We start from the raw sequence: 20216 nt of genomic DNA, 5'->3' as shown, positions 1-20216 counted from the left end.
TTGCTCGCTCGCTCCGCTCGCTGGTAAAAATCTAGTCCAACCTCACAACCGATCCGACACGTTCGCAAATTTGAAATATGTCGCCATCATATCGAATAATGAACGCAAGGTGGATTGGTTTTAGGTTAGGCTATAGTTTTCGAGCGAGCGCAGCGAGCGAGAGATGCGTAAAGGTGTGTCATAAACCAACTTTTTGGCGCATACGGACATTGAAATATTCGCACCAGCCCGATGAGCCGGAAGTATTTATCCTATTGCCTACCGACACATGTTTACAGTTTATGAATAGTTTCACATAAATAGTACTATTTCCACATAGTACAATACAATGTGATGTCCGAAATGGCTGACAAAATTAGGTAATAACACGAAATATATGCAAGGCAATATATGGTATTTATATAGCTTTGATGTTGTGACCGTTGCTCGCTCGCTCCGCTCGCCCGTAAAAATCTAGTCCAACCTCACAACCGATCCGACACGTTCCCAAATTTGAAATATGTCGCCACCATATCGACTAATGAAGGGAAGATGGATTGGTTTCAGGTTAGGCTATAGCTTTCGTGCGAGCGCAGCGAACGAGAGACGCGTAAAGGTGTGTCACAAACCAACGGTTTGGCACATACGGACATTGAAATATTCGCACCAGCCCGAGGAGCCGGAAGTCTTTATCCTATTGCCTTCTGACAAATGTTTACGGTTTACCAATAGTTTCACAAAATTAGTACCGTTTCCTCATAGTACAGTGCAATGTGATGTCCGAAATGGCTGACAAAATTAGGTACTAGCACGAAATATATGCAAGGCAATATATGGTATATGTATAGCTTGGAAGTTGTGACCGTTGCTCGCTCGCTCCGCTCGCTCGTAAAAATCTAGTCCAACCTCACAACCGATCCGACATGTTCGAAAATTAGAAATATGTCGCCACCATATCGAATAATGAACGGAAGATGGATTGGTTTTAGGTTAGGCTATAGCTTTCGCGCGACCGCAGCGAGCGTGATTCGCGTAAAGGTGTGTCACAAACCAACGGTTTGGCACATACGGACATTGAAATATTCGCACCAGCCCGAGGAGCCGGAAGTCTTTATCCTATTGCCTTCTGACAAATGTTTACGGTTATCCAATAGTTTCACACAATTAGTACCGTTTCCTCATAGTACAGTACAATGTGATGTCCGAAATGGCTGACAAAATTAGGTAATAACACGAAATATATGCAAGTCAATATATGGTATTTGTATAGCTTTGATGTTGTGACCGTTGCTCGCTCGCTCCGCTCGCTCGTAAAAATCTATTCCACCCTCACAACCTATCCGACACGTTCGCAAATTTGAAATATGTCGCCACCATATCGAATAATGAACGGAAGATGGATTGGTTTTAGGTTAGGCTATAGCTTTCGTGCGAGCGCAGCGAGCGAGAGACGCCTAAAGGTGTGTCACAAACCAACGGTTTGGCACATACGGACATTGAAATATTCGCACCAGCCCGAGGAGCCGGAAGTCTTTATCCTGTTGTCTACCGACACATGTTTACAGTTTACGAATAGTTTCACATAAATAGTACTATTTCCACATAGTACAGTGCAATGTGATGTCCGAAATGGATGACAAAATTAGGTACTAGCACGAAATATATGCAAGGCAATATATGGTATATGTATAGCTTGGAAATTGTGACCATGCTCGCTCGCTCCGCTCGCTCGTAAAAATCTAGTCCAACCTCACAACCGATCCGACACGTTCGCAAATTTGAAATATGTCGTCATCATATCGAATAATGAACGCAAGGTGGATTGGTTTTAGGTTGGGCTATAGTTTTCGAGCGAGCGCAGCGAGCGAGAGACGCGTAAAGGTGTGTCATAAACCAACGGTTTGGCACATACGGACATTGAAATATTCGCACCAGCCCGAGGAGCCGGAAGTCTTTATCCTGTTGTCTACCGACACATGTTTACCGTTTACGAATAGTTTCACATAAATAGTACTATTTCCACATAGTACAGTGCAATGTGATGTCCGAAATGGATGACAAAATTAGGTACTAGCACGAAATATATGCAAGGCAATATATGGTATATGTATAGCTTGGAAATTGTGACCGTTGCTCGCTCGCTCCGCTCGCTCGTAAAAATCTAGTCCAACCTCACAACCGATCCGACACGTTCGCAAATTTGAAATATGTCGCCATCATATCGAATAATGAACGCAAGGTGGATTGGTTTTAGGTTAGGCTATAGTTTTCGAGCGAGCGCAGCGAGCGAGAGATGCGTAAAGGTGTGTCATAAACCAACGGTTTGGCGCATACGGACATTGAAATATTCGCACCAGCCCGATGAGCCGGAAGTATTTATCCTATTGCCTACCGACACATGTTTACAGTTTATGAATAGTTTCACATAAATAGTACTATTTCCACATAGTACAGTACAATGTGATGTCCGAAATGGCTGACAAAATTAGGTAATAACACGAAATATATGCAAGGCAATATATGGTATTTGTATAGCTTTGATGTTGTGACCGTTGCTCGCACGCTCCGCTCGCTCGTAAAAATCTAGTCCAACCTCACAACCGATCCGACACGTTCCCAAATTTGAAATATGTCGCCACCATATCGACTAATGAAGGGAAGATGGATTGGTTTCAGGTTAGGCTATAGCTTTCGTGCGAGCGTAGCGAGCGCGAGACGCGTAAAGGTGTGTCACAAACCAACGGTTTGGCACATACGGACATTGAAATATTCGCACCAGCCCGAGGAGCCGGAAGTGTTTATCCTATTGCCTTCTGACAAATGTTTACGGTTTACCAATAGTTTCACAAAATTAGTACCGTTTCCTCATAGTACAGTGCAATGTGATGTCCGAAATGGCTGACAAAATTAGGTACTAGCACGAAATATATGCAAGGCAATATATGGTGTATGTATAGCTTGGAAATTGTGACCATGCTCGCTCGCTCCGCTCGCTCGTAAAAATCTAGTCCAACCTCACAACCGATTCGACACGTTCGCAAATTTGAAATATGTCGCCATCATATCGAATAATGAACGCAAGATGAATTGGTTTTAGGTTGGGCTATAGTTTTCGAGCGAGCGCAGCGAGCGAGAGACGCGTAAAGGTGTGTCATAAACCAACGGTTTGGCACATACGGACATTGAAATATTCGCACCAGCCCGAGGAGCCGGAAGTCTTTATCCTGTTGTCTACCGACACATGTTTACCGTTTACGAATAGTTTCCCATAAATAGTACTATTTCCACATAGTACAGTGCAATGTGATGTCCGAAATGGATGACAAAATTAGGTACTAGCACGAAATATATGCAAGGCAATATATGGTATATGTATAGCTTGGAAATTGTGACCGTTGCTCGCTCGCTCCGCTCGCTGGTAAAAATCTAGTCCAACCTCACAACCGATCCGACACGTTCGCAAATTTGAAATATGTCGCCATCATATCGAATAATGAACGCAAGGTGGATTGGTTTTAGGTTAGGCTATAGTTTTCGAGCGAGCGCAGCGAGCGAGAGATGCGTAAAGGTGTGTCATAAACCAACTTTTTGGCGCATACGGACATTGAAATATTCGCACCAGCCCGATGAGCCGGAAGTATTTATCCTATTGCCTACCGACACATGTTTACAGTTTATGAATAGTTTCACATAAATAGTACTATTTCCACATAGTACAATACAATGTGATGTCCGAAATGGCTGACAAAATTAGGTAATAACACGAAATATATGCAAGGCAATATATGGTATTTATATAGCTTTGATGTTGTGACCGTTGCTCGCTCGCTCCGCTCGCCCGTAAAAATCTAGTCCAACCTCACAACCGATCCGACACGTTCCCAAATTTGAAATATGTCGCCACCATATCGACTAATGAAGGGAAGATGGATTGGTTTCAGGTTAGGCTATAGCTTTCGTGCGAGCGCAGCGAACGAGAGACGCGTAAAGGTGTGTCACAAACCAACGGTTTGGCACATACGGACATTGAAATATTCGCACCAGCCCGAGGAGCCGGAAGTGTTTATCCTGTTGCCTTCTGACAAATGTTTACGGTTTACCAATAGTTTCACAAAATTAGTACCGTTTCCTCATAGTACAGTGCAATGTGATGTCCGAAATGGCTGACAAAATTAGGTACTAGCACGAAATATATGCAAGGCAATATATGGTGTATGTATAGCTTGGAAATTGTGACCATGCTCGCTCGCTCCGCTCGCTCGTAAAAATCTAGTCCAACCTCACAACCGATCCGACACGTTCGCAAATTTGAAATATGTCGCCATCATATCGAATAATGAACGCAAGATGAATTGGTTTTAGGTTGGGCTATAGTTTTCGAGCGAGCGCAGCGAGCGAGAGACGCGTAAAGGTGTGTCATAAACCAACGGTTTGGCACATACGGACATTGAAATATTCGCACCAGCCCGAGGAGCCGGAAGTCTTTATCCTGTTGTCTACCGACACATGTTTACCGTTTACGAATAGTTTCACATAAATAGTACTATTTCCACATAGTACAGTGCAATGTGATGTCCGAAATGGATGACAAAATTAGGTACTAGCACGAAATATATGCAAGGCAATATATGGTATATGTATAGCTTGGAAATTGTGACCGTTGCTCGCTCGCTCCGCTCGCTGGTAAAAATCTAGTCCAACCTCACAACCGATCCGACACGTTCGCAAATTTGAAATATGTCGCCATCATATCGAATAATGAACGCAAGGTGGATTGGTTTTAGGTTAGGCTATAGTTTTCGAGCGAGCGCAGCGAGCGAGAGATGCGTAAAGGTGTGTCATAAACCAACTTTTTGGCGCATACGGACATTGAAATATTCGCACCAGCCCGATGAGCCGGAAGTATTTATCCTATTGCCTACCGACACATGTTTACAGTTTATGAATAGTTTCACATAAATAGTACTATTTCCACATAGTACAATACAATGTGATGTCCGAAATGGCTGACAAAATTAGGTAATAACACGAAATATATGCAAGGCAATATATGGTATTTATATAGCTTTGATGTTGTGACCGTTGCTCGCTCGCTCCGCTCGCCCGTAAAAATCTAGTCCAACCTCACAACCGATCCGACACGTTCCCAAATTTGAAATATGTCGCCACCATATCGACTAATGAAGGGAAGATGGATTGGTTTCAGGTTAGGCTATAGCTTTCGTGCGAGCGTAGCGAGCGAGAGACGCGTAAAGGTGTGTCACAAACCAACGGTTTGGCACATACGGACATTGAAATATTCGCACCAGCCCGAGGAGCCGGAAGTCTTTATCCTATTGCCTTCTGACAAATGTTTACGGTTTACCAATAGTTTCACAAAATTAGTACCGTTTCCTCATAGTACAGTGCAATGTGATGTCCGAAATGGCTGACAAAATTAGGTACTAGCACGAAATATATGCAAGGCAATATATGGTATATGTATAGCTTGGAAGTTGTGACCGTTGCTCGCTCGCTCCGCTCGCTCGTAAAAATCTAGTCCAACCTCACAACCGATCCGACATGTTCGAAAATTAGAAATATGTCGCCACCATATCGAATAATGAACGGAAGATGGATTGGTTTTAGGTTAGGCTATAGCTTTCGCGCGACCGCAGCGAGCGTGATTCGCGTAAAGGTGTGTCACAAACCAACGGTTTGGCACATACGGACATTGAAATATTCGCACCAGCCCGAGGAGCCGGAAGTCTTTATCCTATTGCCTTCTGACAAATGTTTACGGTTATCCAATAGTTTCACACAATTAGTACCGTTTCCTCATAGTACAGTACAATGTGATGTCCGAAATGGCTGACAAAATTAGGTAATAACACGAAATATATGCAAGTCAATATATGGTATTTGTATAGCTTTGATGTTGTGACCGTTGCTCGCTCGCTCCGCTCGCTCGTAAAAATCTATTCCACCCTCACAACCTATCCGACACGTTCGCAAATTTGAAATATGTCGCCACCATATCGAATAATGAACGGAAGATGGATTGGTTTTAGGTTAGGCTATAGCTTTCGTGCGAGCGCAGCGAGCGAGAGACGCCTAAAGGTGTGTCACAAACCAACGGTTTGGCACATACGGACATTGAAATATTCGCACCAGCCCGAGGAGCCGGAAGTCTTTATCCTGTTGTCTACCGACACATGTTTACAGTTTACGAATAGTTTCACATAAATAGTACTATTTCCACATAGTACAGTGCAATGTGATGTCCGAAATGGATGACAAAATTAGGTACTAGCACGAAATATATGCAAGGCAATATATGGTATATGTATAGCTTGGAAATTGTGACCATGCTCGCTCGCTCCGCTCGCTCGTAAAAATCTAGTCCAACCTCACAACCGATCCGACACGTTCGCAAATTTGAAATATGTCGTCATCATATCGAATAATGAACGCAAGGTGGATTGGTTTTAGGTTGGGCTATAGTTTTCGAGCGAGCGCAGCGAGCGAGAGACGCGTAAAGGTGTGTCATAAACCAACGGTTTGGCACATACGGACATTGAAATATTCGCACCAGCCCGAGGAGCCGGAAGTCTTTATCCTGTTGTCTACCGACACATGTTTACCGTTTACGAATAGTTTCACATAAATAGTACTATTTCCACATAGTACAGTGCAATGTGATGTCCGAAATGGATGACAAAATTAGGTACTAGCACGAAATATATGCAAGGCAATATATGGTATATGTATAGCTTGGAAATTGTGACCGTTGCTCGCTCGCTCCGCTCGCTCGTAAAAATCTAGTCCAACCTCACAACCGATCCGACACGTTCGCAAATTTGAAATATGTCGCCATCATATCGAATAATGAACGCAAGGTGGATTGGTTTTAGGTTAGGCTATAGTTTTCGAGCGAGCGCAGCTAGCGAGAGATGCGTAAAGGTGTGTCATAAACCAACGGTTTGGCGCATACGGACATTGAAATATTCGCACCAGCCCGATGAGCCGGAAGTATTTATCCTATTGCCTACCGACACATGTTTACAGTTTATGAATAGTTTCACATAAATAGTACTATTTCCACATAGTACAGTACAATGTGATGTCCGAAATGGCTGACAAAATTAGGTAATAACACGAAATATATGCAAGGCAATATATGGTATTTGTATAGCTTTGATGTTGTGACCGTTGCTCGCACGCTCCGCTCGCTCGTAAAAATCTAGTCCAACCTCACAACCGATCCGACACGTTCCCAAATTTGAAATATGTCGCCACCATATCGACTAATGAAGGGAAGATGGATTGGTTTCAGGTTAGGCTATAGCTTTCGTGCGAGCGTAGCGAGCGCGAGACGCGTAAAGGTGTGTCACAAACCAACGGTTTGGCACATACGGACATTGAAATATTCGCACCAGCCCGAGGAGCCGGAAGTGTTTATCCTATTGCCTTCTGACAAATGTTTACGGTTTACCAATAGTTTCACAAAATTAGTACCGTTTCCTCATAGTACAGTGCAATGTGATGTCCGAAATGGCTGACAAAATTAGGTACTAGCACGAAATATATGCAAGGCAATATATGGTGTATGTATAGCTTGGAAATTGTGACCATGCTCGCTCGCTCCGCTCGCTCGTAAAAATCTAGTCCAACCTCACAACCGATCCGACACGTTCGCAAATTTGAAATATGTCGCCATCATATCGAATAATGAACGCAAGATGAATTGGTTTTAGGTTGGGCTATAGTTTTCGAGCGAGCGCAGCGAGCGAGAGACGCGTAAAGGTGTGTCATAAACCAACGGTTTGGCACATACGGACATTGAAATATTCGCACCAGCCCGAGGAGCCGGAAGTCTTTATCCTGTTGTCTACCGACACATGTTTACCGTTTACGAATAGTTTCACATAAATAGTACTATTTCCACATAGTACAGTGCAATGTGATGTCCGAAATGGATGACAAAATTAGGTACTAGCACGAAATATATGCAAGGCAATATATGGTATATGTATAGCTTGGAAATTGTGACCGTTGCTCGCTCGCTCCGCTCGCTGGTAAAAATCTAGTCCAACCTCACAACCGATCCGACACGTTCGCAAATTTGAAATATGTCGCCATCATATCGAATAATGAACGCAAGGTGGATTGGTTTTAGGTTAGGCTATAGTTTTCGAGCGAGCGCAGCGAGCGAGAGATGCGTAAAGGTGTGTCATAAACCAACTTTTTGGCGCATACGGACATTGAAATATTCGCACCAGCCCGATGAGCCGGAAGTATTTATCCTATTGCCTACCGACACATGTTTACAGTTTATGAATAGTTTCACATAAATAGTACTATTTCCACATAGTACAATACAATGTGATGTCCGAAATGGCTGACAAAATTAGGTAATAACACGAAATATATGCAAGGCAATATATGGTATTTATATAGCTTTGATGTTGTGACCGTTGCTCGCTCGCTCCGCTCGCCCGTAAAAATCTAGTCCAACCTCACAACCGATCCGACACGTTCCCAAATTTGAAATATGTCGCCACCATATCGACTAATGAAGGGAAGATGGATTGGTTTCAGGTTAGGCTATAGCTTTCGTGCGAGCGCAGCGAGCGAGAGACGCGTAAAGGTGTGTCACAAACCAACGGTTTGGCACATACGGACATTGAAATATTCGCACCAGCCCGAGGAGCCGGAAGTGTTTATCCTGTTGCCTTCTGACAAATGTTTACGGTTTACCAATAGTTTCACAAAATTAGTACCGTTTCCTCATAGTACAGTGCAATGTGATGTCCGAAATGGCTGACAAAATTAGGTACTAGCACGAAATATATGCAAGGCAATATATGGTGTATGTATAGCTTGGAAATTGTGACCATGCTCGCTCGCTCCGCTCGCTCGTAAAAATCTAGTCCAACCTCACAACCGATCCGACACGTTCGCAAATTTGAAATATGTCGCCTTCATATCGAATAATGAACGCAAGATGAATTGGTTTTAGGTTGGGCTATAGTTTTCGAGCGAGCGCAGCGAGCGAGAGACGCGTAAAGGTGTGTCATAAACCAACGGTTTGGCACATACGGACATTGAAATATTCGCACCAGCCCGAGGAGCCGGAAGTCTTTATCCTGTTGTCTACCGACACATGTTTACCGTTTACGAATAGTTTCACATAAATAGTACTATTTCCACATAGTACAGTGCAATGTGATGTCCGAAATGGATGACAAAATTAGGTACTAGCACGAAATATATGCAAGGCAATATATGGTATATGTATAGCTTGGAAATTGTGACCGTTGCTCGCTCGCTCCGCTCGCTGGTAAAAATCTAGTCCAACCTCACAACCGATCCGACACGTTCGCAAATTTGAAATATGTCGCCATCATATCGAATAATGAACGCAAGGTGGATTGGTTTTAGGTTAGGCTATAGTTTTCGAGCGAGCGCAGCGAGCGAGAGATGCGTAAAGGTGTGTCATAAACCAACTTTTTGGCGCATACGGACATTGAAATATTCGCACCAGCCCGATGAGCCGGAAGTATTTATCCTATTGCCTACCGACACATGTTTACAGTTTATGAATAGTTTCACATAAATAGTACTATTTCCACATAGTACAATACAATGTGATGTCCGAAATGGCTGACAAAATTAGGTAATAACACGAAATATATGCAAGGCAATATATGGTATTTATATAGCTTTGATGTTGTGACCGTTGCTCGCTCGCTCCGCTCGCCCGTAAAAATCTAGTCCAACCTCACAACCGATCCGACACGTTCCCAAATTTGAAATATGTCGCCACCATATCGACTAATGAAGGGAAGATGGATTGGTTTCAGGTTAGGCTATAGCTTTCGTGCGAGCGTAGCGAGCGAGAGACGCGTAAAGGTGTGTCACAAACCAACGGTTTGGCACATACGGACATTGAAATATTCGCACCAGCCCGAGGAGCCGGAAGTCTTTATCCTATTGCCTTCTGACAAATGTTTACGGTTTACCAATAGTTTCACAAAATTAGTACCGTTTCCTCATAGTACAGTGCAATGTGATGTCCGAAATGGCTGACAAAATTAGGTACTAGCACGAAATATATGCAAGGCAATATATGGTATATGTATAGCTTGGAAGTTGTGACCGTTGCTCGCTCGCTCCGCTCGCTCGTAAAAATCTAGTCCAACCTCACAACCGATCGGACACGTTCGCAATTTTGAAATATGTCGCCATCACATGAAATACTGAACGCAATATGGATTGGTTTTAGGTTATGCTATAGCTTTCGTGCGAGCGCAGCGAGCGAGAGACGCGTAAAGGTGTGTCACAAACCAACGGTTTGGCACATACGGACATTGAAATATTCGCACCAGCCCGAGGAGCCGGAAGTCTTTATCCTATTGCCTTCTGACAAATGTTTACGGTTTACCAATAGTTTCACAAAACTAGTACCGTTTCCTCATAGTACAGTGCAATGTGATGTCCGAAATGGCTGACAAAATTAGGTACTAGCACGAAATATATGCAAGGCAATATATGGTATATGTATAGCTTGGAAGTTGTGACCGTTGCTCGCTCGCTCCGCTCGCTCGTAAAAATCTAGTCCAACCTCACAACCGATCCGACATGTTCGCAAATTAGAAATATGTCGCCACCATATCGAATAATGAACGGAAGATGGATTGGTTTTAGGTTAGGCTATGGCTTTCGTGCGACCGCAGCGAGCGAGATTCGCGTAAAGGTGTGTCACAAACCAACGGTTTGGCACATACGGACATTGAAATATTCGCACCAGCCCGAGGAGCCGGAAGTCTTTATCCTATTGCCTTCTGACAAATGTTTGCGGTTAACCAATAGTTTCACATAATTAGTACCGTTTCCTCATAGTACAGTGCAATGTGATGTCCGAAATGGCTGACAAAATTAGGTACTAGCACGAAATATATGCAAGGCAATATATGGTATATGTATAGTTTGGAAATTGTGACCGATGCTCGCTCGCTCCGCTCGCTCGTAAATATCCAGTCCAACCTCACAACCGATCCGACACGTTCGCAAATTTGAAATATGTCGCCATCATATCGAATAATGAACGCAATATGGATTGGTTTTAGGTTAGGCTTTAGCTTTCGTGCGAGCGCAGCGAGCGAGAGACGCGTAAAGGTGTGTCACAAACCAACGGTTTGGCACATACGGACATTGAAATATTCGCACCAGCCCGAGGAGCCGGAAGTATTTATCCTGTTGCCTACCGACACATGTTTACAGTTTATGAATAGTTTCACATAAATAGTAATATTTCCACGTAGTACAGTGCAATGTGATGTCCGAAAAGGCTGACAAAGTTAGGTACTAGCGCGAAATATATGCAAGGCAATATATGGTATATGTATAGCTTGGAAATTGTGACCGTTGCTCGCTCGCTCCGCTCGCTCGTAAAAATCTAGTCCAACCTCACAACCGATCGGACACGTTCGCAAATTTGAAATATGTCGCCATCATATGAAATACTCAACGCAATATGGATTGGTTTTAGGTTAGGCTATAGTTTTCGAGCGAGCGCAGCGAGCGAGAGACGCGTAAAGGTGTGTCATAAACGAACGGTTTGGCACATACGGACATTGAAATATTCGCACCAGCCCGAGTAGCCGGAAGTATTTATCCTATTGCCTACCGACACATGTTTACAGTTTCTGAATAGCTTCACATAAATAGTATTATTTCCACATATTGCAGTGCAATGTGATGTCCGAAATGGATGACAAAATTAGGTACTAGCACGAAATATATGCAAGGCAATATATGGTATATGTATAGCTTGGAAATTGTGACCGTTGCTCGCTCGCTCCGCTCGCTCGTAAAAATCTAGTCCAACCTCACAACCGATCCGACACGTTCGCAAATTTGAAATATGTCGCCACCATATCGAATAATGAACGGAAGATGGATTGGTTTTAGGTTAGGCTATAGCTTTCGCGCGAGCGCAGCGAGCGAGAGACGCGTAAAGGTGTGTCACAAACCAACGGTTTGGCACATACGGACATTGACATATTCGCACCAGCCCGAGGAGCCGGAAGTCTTTATCCTATTGCCTTCTGACAACTGTTTACGGTTTACCAATAGTTTCACAAAATTAGTACCGTTTCCTCATAGTACAGTGCAATGTGATGTCCGAAATGGCTGACAAAATTAGGTACTAGCACGAAATATATGCAAGGCAATATATGGTATAGGTATAGCTTGGAATTTGTGACCGTTACTCGCTCGCTCCGCTCGCTCGTAAAAATCTAGTCCACCCTCACAACCGATCCGACACGTTCGCAAATTTGAAATATGTCGCCAGCATATCGAATAATGAACGGAAGATGGATTGGTTTTAGGTTAGGCTATAGCTTTCGTGCGAGCGCAGCGAGCGAGAGACGCGTAAAGGTGTGTCACAAGCCAACGGTTTGGCACATACGGACATTGAAATATTCGCACCAGCCCGATGAGCCGGAAGTATTTATCCTATTGCCTACCGACACATGTTTACAGTTTATGAATAGTTTCACATAAATAGTACCATTTCCACATAGTACAGTGCAATGTGATGTGCGAAATGGATGACAAAATTAGGTACTAGCACGAAATATATGCAAGGCAATATATGGTATATGTATAGCTTGGAAATTGTGACCGTTGGTCGCTCGCTCCGCTCGCTCGTAAAAATCTAGTCCAACCTCACAACCGATCGGACAAGTTCGCAAATTTGAAATATGTCGCCATCGTATGAAATACTGAACGCAATATGGATTGGTTTTAGGTTAGGCTATAGCTTTCGTGCGAGCGCAGCGAGCGAGAGACGCGTAAAGGTGTGTCATAAACCAACGGTTTGGCACATACGGACATTGAAATATTCGCACCAGCCCGAGGAGCCGGCAGTCTTTATCCTGTTGTCTACCGACACATGTTTACAGTTTACGAATAGTTTCACATAAATAGTACTATTTCCACATAGTACAGTGCAATGTGATGTCCGAAATGGATGACAAAATTAGGTACTAGCACGAAATATATGCAAGGCAATATATGGTATATGTATAGCTTGGAAATTGTGACCGTTGCTCGCTCGCTCCGCTCGCTCATAAAAATCTAGTCCAACCTCACAACCGATCCGACACGTTGGCAAATTTGAAATATGTCGCCATCATATCGAATAATGAACGCAAGTTGGATTGGTTTTAGGTTAGGCTATAGTTTTCGAGCGAGCGCAGCGAGCGAGAGATGCGTAAAGGTGTGTCATAAACCAACGGTTTGGCACAAACGGACATTGAAATATTCGCACCAGCCCGATGAGCCGGAAGTATTTATCCTATTGCCTACCGACACATGTTTACAGTTTATGAATAGTTTCACATAAATAGTACTATTTCCACATAGTACAGTGCAATGTGATGTCCGAAATGGATGACAAAATTAGGTACTAGCACGAAATATATGCAAGGCAATATATGGTATATGTATAGCTTTGATGTTGTGACCGTTGCTCGCTCGCTCCGCTCGCTCGTAAAAATCCAGTCCACCCTCACAACCGATCCGACACGTTCGCAAATTTGAAATATGTCGCCACCATATCGAATAATGAACGGAAGATGGATTGGTTTTAGGTTAGGCTATAGCTTTCGTGCGAGCGCAGCGAGCGAGAGACGCGTAAAGGTGTGTCACAAACCAACGGTTTGGCACATACGGACATTGAAATATTCGCACCAGCCCGAGGAGCCGGATGTCTTTATCCTGTTGTCTACCGACACATGTTTACAGTTTACGAATAGTTTCACATAAATAGTACTATTTCCACATAGTACAGTGCAATGTGATGTCCGAAATGGATGACAAAATTAGGTACTAGCACGAAATATATGCAAGGCAATATATGGTATATGTATAGCTTGGAAATTGTGACCGTTGCTCGCTCGCTCCGCTCGCTCGTAAAAATCTAGTCCAACCTCACAACCGATCGGACACGTTCGCAAATTTGAAATATGTCGCCATCATATGAAATACTCAACTCAATATAGATTGGTTTTAGGTTAGGCTATAGTTTTCGAGCGAGCGCAGCGAGCGAGAGACGCGTAAAGGTGTGTCATAAACCAACGGTTTGGCACATACGGACATTGAAATATTCGCACCAGCCCGAGGAGCCGGAAGTCTTTATCCTATTGCTACTGACGAATGTTTACAGTTTACCAATAGTTTCACATAAATAGTACTATTTCCACATAGTACAGTACAATGTGATGTCCGAAATGGCTGACAAAATTAGGTAATAACACGAAATATATGCAAGGCAATATATGGTATATGTATAGCTTTGATGTTGTGACCGTTGCTCGCTCGCTCCGCTCGCTCGTAAAAATCTAGTCCACCCTCACAACCGATCCGACACGTTCGCAAATTTGAAATATGTCGCCACCATATCGAATAATGAACGGAAGATGGATTGGTTTTAGGTTAGGCTATAGCTTTCGTGCGAGCGCAGCGAGCGAGAGACGCGTAAAGGTGTGTCACAAACCAACGGTTTGGCACATACGGACATTGAAATATTCGCACCAGCCCGAGGAGCCGGAAGTCTTTATCCTGTTGTCTACCGACACATGTTTACAGTTTACGAATAGTTTCACATAAATAGTACTATTTCCACATAGTACAGTGCAATGTGATGTCCGAAATGGATGACAAAATTAGGTACTAGCACGAAATATATGCAAGGCAATATATGGTATATGTATAGCTTGGAAATTGTGACCGTTGCTCGCTCGCTCCGCTCGCTCGTAAAAATCAAGTCCAACCTCACAACCGATCCGACACGTTCGCAAATTTGAAATATGTCGCCATCATATCGAATAATGAACGCAAGGTGGATTGGTTTTAGGTTAGGCTATAGTTTTCGAGCGAGCGCAGCGAGCGAGAGATGCGTAAAGGTGTGTCATAAACCAACGGTTTGGCACATACGGACATTGAAATATTCGCACCAGCCCGATGAGCTGGAAGTATTTATCCTATTGCCTACCGACACATGTTTACAGTTTATGAATAGTTTCACATAAATAGTACTATTTCCACATAGTACAGTGCAATGTGATGTCCGAAATGGCTGACAAAATTAGGTACTAGCACGAAATATATGCAAGGCAATATATGGTATATGTATAGCTTGGAAGTTGTGACCGTTGCTCGCTCGCTCCGCTCGCTCGTAAAAATCTAGTCCAACCTCACAACCGATCCGACACGTTCCCAAATTTGAAATATGTCGCCACCATATCGACTAATGAATGGAAGATGGATTGGTTTCAGGTTAGGCTATAGCTTTCGTGCGAGCGCAGCGAGCGAGAGACGCCTAAAGGTGTGTCACAAACCAACGGTTTGGCACATACGGACATTGAAATATTCGCACCAGCCCGAGGAGCCGGAAGTCTTTATCCTATTGCCTTCTGACGAATGTTTACTGTTTACCAATAGTTTCACAAAATTAGTACCGTTTCCTCATAGTACAGTGCAATGTGATGTCCGAAATGGCTGACAAAATTAGGTACTAGCACGAAATATATGCAAGGCAATATATGGTATATGTATAGCTTGGAAGTTGTGACCGTTGCTCGCTCGCTCCGCTCGCTCGTAAAAATCTAGTCCAACCTCACAACCGATCCGACATGTTCGCAAATTAGAAATATGTCGCCACCATATCGAATAATGAACGGAATATGGATTGGTTTTAGGTTAGGCTATAGCTTTCGTGCGACCGCAGCGAGCGAGATTCGCGTAAAGGTGTGTCACAAACCAACGGTTTGGCCCATACGGACATTGAAATATTCGCACCAGCCCGAGGAGCCGGAAGCCTTTATCCTGTTGTCTACCGACACATGTTTACAGTTTACGAATAGTTTCACATAAATAGTACTATTTCCACATAGTACAGTGCAATGTGATGTCCGAAATGGACGACAAAATTAGGTACTAGCACGAAATATATGCAAGGCAATATATGGTATATGTATAGCTTGGAAATTGTGACCGTTGCTCGCTCGCTCCGCTCGCTCGTAAAAATCTAGTCCAACCTCACAACCGATCCGACACGTTCGCAAATTTGAAATATGTCGCCATCATATCGAATAATGAACGCAAGGTGGATTGGTTTTAGGTTAGGCTATAGTTTTCGAGCGAGCGCAGCGAGCGAGAGATGCGTAAAGGTGTGTCATAAACCAACGGTTTGGCACATACGGACATTGAAATATTCGCACCAGCCCGATGAGCCGGAAGTATTTATCCTATTGCTACTGACGAATGTTTACAGTTTACCAATAGTTTCACATAAATAGTACTATTTCCACATAGTACAGTACAATGCGATGTCCGAAATGGCTGACAAAATTAGGTAATGACACGAAATATATGCAAGGCAATATATGGTATTTGTATAGCTTTGATGTTGTGACCGTTGCTCGCTCGCTCCGCTCGCTCGTAAAAATCTAGTCTACCATCACAACCGATCCGACACGTTCGCAAATTTGAAATATGTCGCCACCATATCGAATAATGAACGGAAGATGGATTGGTTTTAGGTTAGGCTATAGCTTTCGTGCGAGCGCAGCGAGCGAGAGACGCGTAAAGGTGTGTCACAAACCAACGGTTTGGCATATACGGACATTGAAATATTCGCACCAGCCCGAGGAGCCGGAAGTCTTTATCCTGTTGTCTACCGACACATGTTTACAGTTTACGAATAGTTTCACATAAATAGTACTATTTCCACATAGTACAGTGCAATGTGATGTCCGAAATGGATGACAAAATTAGGTACTAGCACGAAATATATGCAAGGCAATATATGGTATATGTATAGCTTGGAAATTGTGACCGTTGCTCGCTCGCTCCGCTCGCTCGTAAAAATCAAGTCCAACCTCACAACCGATCCGACACGTTCGCAAATTTGAAATATGTCGCCATCATATCGAATAATGAACGCAAGGTGGATTGGTTTTAGGTTAGGCTATAGTTTTCGAGCGAGCGCAGCGAGCGAGAGATGCGTAAAGGTGTGTCATAGAACAAAGGTTTGGCACATACGGACATTGAAATATTCGCACCAGCCCGATGAGCCGGAAGTATTTATCCTATTGCCTACCGACACATGTTTACAGTTTATGAATAGTTTCACATAAATAGTACTATTTCCACATAGTACAGTGCAATGTGATGTCCGAAATGGATGACAAAATTAGGTACTAGCACGAAATATATGCAAGGCAATATATGGTATATGTATAGCTTGGAAATTGTGACCGTTGCTCGCTCGCTCCGCTCGCTCGTAAAAATCAAGTCCAACCTCACAACCGATCCGACACGTTCGCAAATTTGAAATATGTCGCCATCATATCGAATAATGAACGCAAGGTGGATTGGTTTTAGGTTAGGCTATAGTTTTCGAGCGAGCGCAGCGAGCGAGAGACGCGTAAAGGTGTGTCACAAACCAACGGTTTGGCACATACGGACATTGAAATATTCGCACCAGCCCGAGGAGCCGGAAGCCTTTATCCTATTGCTACTGACAAATGTTTACAGTTCACCAATAGTTTCACAAAATTAGTACCGTTTCCTCATAGTACAGTGCAATGTGATGTCCGAAATGGCTGACAAAATTAGGTACTAGCACGAAATATATGCAAGGCAATATATGGTATATGTATAGCTTGGAAATTGTGACCGTTGCTCGCTCGCTCCGCTCGCTCATAAAAATCTAGTCCAACCTCACAACCGATCCGACACGTTCGCAAATTTGAAATATGTCGCCATCATATCGAATAATGAACGCAAGGTGGATTGGTTTTAGGTTAGGCTATAGTTTTCGAGCGAGCGCAGCGAGCGAGAGACGCGTAAAGGTGTGTCATAAACCAACGGTTTGGCACATACGGACATTGAAATATTCGCACCAGCCCGATGAGCCGGAAGTATTTATCCTATTGCCTACCGACACATGTTTACAGTTTATGAATAGTTTCACATAAATAGTACTATTTCCACATAGTACAGTGCAATGTGATATCCGAAATGGCTGACAAAATTAGGTAATAACACGAAATATATGCAAGGCAATATATGGTATTTGTATAGCTTTGATGTTGTGACGGTTGCTCGCTCGCTCCGCTCGCTCGTAAAAATCTAGTCCACCCTCACAACCGATCCGACACGTTCGCAAATTTGAAATATGTCGCCACCATATTGAATAATGAACGGAAGATGGATTGGTTTTAGGTTAGGCTATAGCTTTCGTGCGAGCGCAGCGAACGAGAGACGCGTAAAGGTGTGTCAAAAACCATCGGTTTGGCACATACGGACATTGATATATTCGCACCAGCCCGAGGAGCCGGAAGTATTTATCCTATTGCCTACCGACACATGTTTACAGTTTATGAATAGTTTCACATAAATAGTGCTATTTCCTCATAGTACAGTGCAATGTGATGTCCGAAATGGCTGACAAAATTAGGTAATAACACGAAATATATGGAAGGCAATATAAGGTATATGTATAGCTTGGAAATTGTGACCGTTGCTCGCTCGCTCCGCTCGCTCGTAAAAATCTAGTCCAACCTCACAACCGATCCCACACGTTTGCAAATTTGAAATATGTCGCCATCATATCGAATAATGAACGCAAGGTGGATTGGTTTTAGGTTAGGCTATAGTTTTCGAGCGAGCGCAGCGAGCGAGAGATGCGTAAAGGTGTGTCATAAACCAACGGTTTGGCACATACGGACATTGAAATATTCGCACCAGCCCGATCAGCCGGAAGTATTTATCCTATTGCTACTGACGAATGTTTACAGTTTACCAATAGTTTCACATAAATAGTACTATTTCCACATAGTACAGTACAATGCGATGTCCGAAATGGCTGACAAAATTAGGTAATAACACGAAATATATGCAAGGCAATATATGGTATTTGTATAGCTTTGATGTTGTGACCGTTGCTCGCTCGCTCCGCTCGCTCGTAAAAATCTAGTCCACCATCACAACCGATCCGACACGTTCGCAAATTTGAAATATGTCGCCACCATATCGAATAATGAACGGAAGATGGATTGGTTTTAGGTTAGGCTATAGCTTTCGTGCGAGCGCAGCGAGCGAGAGACGCGTAAAGGTGTGTCACAAACCAACGGTTTGGCACATACGGACATTGAAATATTCGCACCAGCCCGAGGAGCCGGAAGTCTTTATCCTGTTGTCTACCGACACATGTTTACAGTTTACGAATAGTTTCACATAAATAGTACTATTTCCACATAGTACAGTGCAATGTGATGTCCGAAATGGATGGCAAAATTAGGTACTAGCACGAAATATATGCAAGGCAATATATGGTATATGTATAGCTTGGAAATTGTGACCGTTGCTCGCTCGCTCCGCTCGCTCGTAAAAATCAAGTCCAACCTCACAACCGATCCGACACGTTCGCAAATTTGAAATATGTCGCCATCATATCGAATAATGAACGCAAGGTGGATTGGTTTTAGGTTAGGCTATAGTTTTCGAGCGAGCGCAGCGAGCGAGAGATGCGTAAAGGTGTGTCATAGAACAACGGTTTGGCACATACGGACATTGAAATATTCGCACCAGCCCGATGAGCCGGAAGTATTTATCCTATTGCCTACCGATACATGTTTACAGTTTATGAATAGTTTCACATAAATAGTACTATTTCCACATAGTACAGTGCAATGTGATGTCCGAAATGGATGACAAAATTAGGTACTAGCACGAAATATATGCAAGGCAATATATGGTATATGTATAGCTTGGAAATTGTGACCGTTGCTCGCTCGCTCCGCTCGCTCGTAAAAATCTAGTCCAACCTCACAACCGATCGGACACGTTCGCAAAGTTGAAATATGTCGCCATCATATGAAATACTCAACGCAATATGGATTGGTTTTAGGTTAGGCTATAGTTTTCGAGCGAGCGCAGCGAGCGAGAGACGCGTAAAGGTGTGTCACAAACCAACGGTTTGGCACATACGGACATTGAAATATTCGCACCAGCCCGAGGAGCCGGAAGCCTTTATCCTATTGCTACTGACAAATGTTTACAGTTCACCAATAGTTTCACAAAACTAGTACCGTTTCCTCATAGTACAGTGCAATGTGATGTCCGAAATGGCTGACAAAATTAGGTACTAGCACGAAATATATGCAAGGCAATATATG

Source organism: Bombus affinis, unplaced genomic scaffold (genome assembly GCF_024516045.1).
Source record: "Bombus affinis isolate iyBomAffi1 unplaced genomic scaffold, iyBomAffi1.2 ctg00000097.1, whole genome shotgun sequence".
In the NCBI taxonomy this organism is placed as follows: domain Eukaryota; kingdom Metazoa; phylum Arthropoda; class Insecta; order Hymenoptera; family Apidae; genus Bombus; species Bombus affinis.
This window is presented reverse-complemented; position numbering follows the sequence as displayed.